Here is a 5,000-nt window from a genome sequence, read left to right on the forward strand (position 1 = left end):
TGTCCGCCCGGAGCCCCGGGTAGACCTGTCCGCCCGGCGCGGGGCCGGGGCGCAGCCGGGCTTTCCTCGCGCAGCCGCCGCGGACGCGCCCTTTTCTGGCGGAGCCCCGGGTAGACCTGTCCGCCCGGCGCGGGGCCGGGGCGCAGCCGTGCTTTCCTCGCGCAGCCGCCGCGGACCCGCCCTCTTCTCGCGGAGCCCCGGGTAGACCTGTCCGCCCGGAGCCCCGGGTAGACCTGTCCGCCCGGCGCGGGGCCGGGGCGCAGCCGGGCTTTCCTCGCGCAGCCGCCGCGGACGCGCCCTTTTCTGGCGGAGCCCCGGGTAGACCTGTCCGCCCGGCGCGGGGCCGGGGCGCAGCCGTGCTTTCCTCGCGCAGCCGCCGCGGACCCGCCCTCTTCTCGCGGAGCCCCGGGTAGACCTGTCCGCCCGGAGCCCCGGGTAGACCTGTCCGCCCGGCGCGGGGCCGGGGCGCAGCCGGGCTTTCCTCGCGCAGCCGCCGCGGACTCGCCCTCTTCTCGCGGAGCCCCGGGTAGACCTGTCCGCCCGGAGCCCCGGGTAGACCTGTCCGCCCGGCGCGGGGCCGGGGCGCAGCCGGGCTTTCCTCGCGCAGCCGCCGCGGACGCGCCCTTTTCTGGCGGAGCCCCGGGTAGACCTGTCCGCCCGGCGCGGGGCCGGGGCGCAGCCGTGCTTTCCTCGCGCAGCCGCCGCGGACCCGCCCTCTTCTCGCGGAGCCCCGGGTAGACCTGTCCGCCCGGAGCCCCGGGTAGACCTGTCCGCCCGGCGCGGGGCCGGGGCGCAGCCGGGCTTTCCTCGCGCAGCCGCCGCGGACGCGCCCTTTTCTGGCGGAGCCCCGGGTAGACCTGTCCGCCCGGCGCGGAGCCGAGGCGCAGCCGGCCGCCCCGGCGCGGAGCCGAGCGTGTAGGTTTGTGGGGACCGATAATTAACGAACGACGCTCGTTCGTGGCTCGCTACCCGTTGCCCTCCTTCTCTACCGTAGATGTCCGGCGAGAACACCGTTTGAGACCGAGTTCGGTAAGAGGGTGAGGAGGACTCGACGGGTGACGCGTTCGGAGGGACGGTCGTCCCTTCTCGAGACGGACCGAGGCCTTGTTCGTCGTCGACGATTAACGAGCATGACTCGCTATTTCTTCACGCTTTCTCGCTTGATCGCCGGTAGGCTTATCATAATAGTTCGCCGTCTCGACGCGTCTTCGACATCTACGGGGGTGCGAGAAAGCCGGCGGTCAAACGCGCATCGACCGACCGTTCATTACGGAGACTCCAACGTCCTCGTCACGATTCGTTCCTCTCGATCGACGCTGTTAAAGAGTTAGCGATTACCTCCCGGTGTACGCTAGAGGAAGGCGTAAAAAAAAAAAGTTCGAGGAATCGAGCGGTAGTTTGTCTCGGTCGAGCTAGTTCCGGAACGCGTTACCGATACACGCGCCTGCCCCGCCCGCCCCCCGCTTCTTTTCTGTTACCGTTCCTTCAGCTTTTCATTTCTTTATCGCTTTTCTTTGCGCCCGCCCTCCCCCCCCCCCGCCCCACCTTTTTTTTCCTCGCCGCCGAAGCCGCCTGGGGGCCGCGGACCGGGCAGAGGTGGCGGCCCCCGGCCCCGCCCGCGCCCCCCCCCCCCCCCCGCCTTCCGCCAGTCGGTTGGCCGCCCCGGGAGACTTTAGGAGCCGGCGGCGTCCCTGCCGCCTCTGTGCCCGCGCGGCAGAGGGGAGTCCCGGCGGCGTGCGGTCTCTAAGCCCGGCTGCCGAGTCGCTGCCCTGCCGTGCCCGAGCCCCGGCTCCCGCCTTCCTCGCTCCCTCCCTCCCTCTCGCCCTGCTGCGCGCCTGCCCGCCGCCCCCGCCGCGGGCTGAAAAACCAACGAACGCGAAACGGGGCAGCGGTGGGTGTGTGTCTGCGTGAAAAAAAAACCCGCAAACGACCCAAACGGAAACCTTCTCCGAATCCCTGTATCCCCCCCCTCCCCAGCCTGCCTCTGCGCCGGCCTCCCTCCCCTGCCGCTGCCGCCGCCGTCGCGACCGAGCGCGGGAACGTTGGCGTGGCGGGAACCGGCGCCCTTTCGCCGTGGGCGGGCGGGCGGGCGGGGGCCCGGTTGCCGGGCAGCGGGGCGCGCGCGCATGCGCAGAGCGCGCGGCTGCGGACGCACACCTCCCCCAGCCCGCCCCCCCCGCTGCTCCGGGGCGCCGGAGAGTCTGCGGTCGGGGCGGAGGGGCCGCACCCGCCGGTCGGCGGGTACGGAACTGCAGCGCGGGGAGGGAGGGAGGGCGGGAGGGGGAGCGCGCGCGCGCAGGTGTGCGTGTCGGTGTGTGTGTGTCTGTGTCTGTGTCTGTCTCCGTGTGTGTGTCTGTGTCTCTGTGTGTGTGTGTGTGTGTGTGTCTCTCTCTGAGCGCGCGTGTGCCGCCGGGGGGGGGCGGGGTGGCGTCTGCAGGGTCGCAGATACTTCTTCTAATACATTTGTTTCATTAAAAAAAGAAATAATAACTCGGCAATGGACGCCCCGTCCTGAAGTCTCCCGGCAGACGGCGAACTCGCCCCGGGGGCCGCCGCCTCTACCCGGCCCCTCCCCTACCAGCTGGGGAGGAAAAAAGCCGGCCGGGAGGGCAGACTTGCCGTGAGCCGGGGGGGGGGTGGGGGGGGGGGTGGGGGCGGGGCGGGGCGGAGCGGAGCGGAGCGGAGAGGCTGGACGGGGCGGTGAAGCCGGCGAGCGCACGGCGGCCACCGGTTCGGGGCGGGGGGGGCGCGTGCCTGTGGGCGCGTGCGTTGCGGGCGGCGGCGGGGGAGGGGGGCGTTTAAAAAACCCGAAATTCTTAAAAATCCATTCAAAATGACGGGGTGCCCGTCCTTGTACCATGATTCGCGTAAATCCCGAAAAAGGGGAAAAAAAAAAGTTAACCCCCCCGGACCCCCCCCACGACCCCCGCCGCCCTGCTGAAACAGGGACGGGGTGGCCCTTGCGCCAGATTCGCGTAAATCCCGAAAAAGGGGAAAAAAAAAAGTTAACCCCCCCGGACCCCCCCCACGACCCCCGCCGCCCTGCTGAAACAGGGACGGGGTGGCCCTTGCGCCAGATTCGCGTAAATCCCGAAAAAGGGGAAAAAAAAAAGTTAACCCCCCCGGACCCCCCCCCCACGACCCCCGCCGCCCTGCTGAAACAGGGACGGGGTGGCCCTTGCGCCAGATTCGCGTAAATCCCGAAAAAGGGGAAAAAAAAAAAATTAACCCCCCCGGACCCCCCCCCACGACCCCCCGCCGCCCTGCTGAAACAGGGACGGGGTGGCCCTTGCGCCAGATTCGCGTAAATCCCGAAAAAGGGGAAAAAAAAAAGTTAACCCCCCCGGACCCCCCCCCCTACGACCCCCGCCGCCCTGCTGAAACAGGGACGGGGTGGCCCTTGCGCCAGATTCGCGTAAATCCCGAAAAAGGGGAAAAAAAAAAAATTAACCCCCCCGGACCCCCCCCCCACGACCCCCGCCGCCCTGCTGAAACAGGGACGGGGTGGCCCTTGCGCCAGATTCGCGTAAATCCCGAAAAAGGGGAAAAAAAAAAAATTAACCCCCCCGGACCCCCCCCCACGACCCCCGCCGCCCTGCTGAAACAGGGACGGGGTGGCCCTTGCGCCAGATTCGCGTAAATCCCGAAAAAGGGGGAAAAAAAAAGTTAACCCCCCCGGACCCCCCCCCCACGACCCCCGCCGCCCTGCTGAAACAGGGACGGGGTGGCCCTTGCGCCAGATTCGCGTAAATCCCGAAAAAGGGGAAAAAAAAAAAAAATTAACCCCCCCGGACCCCCCCCCACGACCCCCGCCGCCCTGCTGAAACAGGGACGGGGTGGCCCTTGCGCCAGATTCGCGTAAATCCCGAAAAAGGGGAAAAAAGTAGAAATTAGCCCCCACCACCACCCACCCACAGCTCGGCCTGGGGAGAACCGGGCTGGCCGGTCCAGCCGGCTCCGGAGCACGTGGCGGCCGGCCGCCACGTGCACCCGCCTCCGCGGCCGGACGCCACGTCTACCCGCCTCCGCGGCCGGACGCCACGTCTACGAACCTCCGCGGCCGGACGCCACGTCTACCGACCTCCGCGGTCGGACGCCACGTCTACCCGCCTCCGCGGCCGGACGCCACGTCTACCGACCTCCGCGGTCGGACGCCACGTCTACCGGCCTCCGCGGTCGGACGCCACGTCTACCGACCTCCGCGGCCGGGCGCCACGTCTACCCGCCTCCGCGGCCGGACGCCACGTCTACCGGCCTCCGCGGTCGGACGCCACGTCTACCCGCCTCCGCGGCCGGACGCCACGTCTACCGACCTCCGCGGTCGGACGCCACGTCTACCGGCCTCCGCGGTCGGACGCCACGTCTACCGACCTCCGCGGCCGGGCGCCACGTCTACCCGCCTCCGCGGCCGGTGGCGGCCGCTAGGTCTACCCGGCTCCGCAGGTGGCCGCCAGGTCGACCCGGCTCCGGGGCCGGCGGCGGCCGGCGGCGGTCCCCGGAGAGCGCGGACCGTCGCTGTCGGCGCGTCCGGCGAAAAGGGTGGCCACGTCTACCGGGCTCCGGCGGGACTTGGTCGCGTTTCCGGGGCTGAGGGGTAGACGTGTTGTCCCCGCCGCCTGCTCGGAGCTGCCCAAGGGGTCGCTGTTTTTCGCTGCCTCCAGTTACGTCATCGTAAAAGGCGGCGGCGGCGGCGCGCCCCCCCGGTGGGCGGAGGCACCGTTCTTGCAGCTTGCCGGGGGCGGGGACGTGCCTGTCCGTACTATAGGAGGGAGTGGGGACTCGCCTCCGAGAGCGGCGCTAGCCAGCGGCTGCAACGCCCTCGCCTCGGCCGGCCAAGTGGGGCGCTCGGCGGGCGTAGTGGCGGTTCCCCCGGACGGTTCGGCTCCCGCGGGGCAGGGCGAAGAGCGAAGACCGGCGGCGGCGGCCGCCGCCGGCACTCGAACGCTGGAAGGGCGGGGGGAGCGCAGCGGAGCTCGGCGCGGCTTTCCCCCGTCCCCCCG

Source organism: Aptenodytes patagonicus, unplaced genomic scaffold, assembly GCF_965638725.1.
Source record: "Aptenodytes patagonicus unplaced genomic scaffold, bAptPat1.pri.cur scaffold_88, whole genome shotgun sequence".
Taxonomy (NCBI): domain Eukaryota; kingdom Metazoa; phylum Chordata; class Aves; order Sphenisciformes; family Spheniscidae; genus Aptenodytes; species Aptenodytes patagonicus.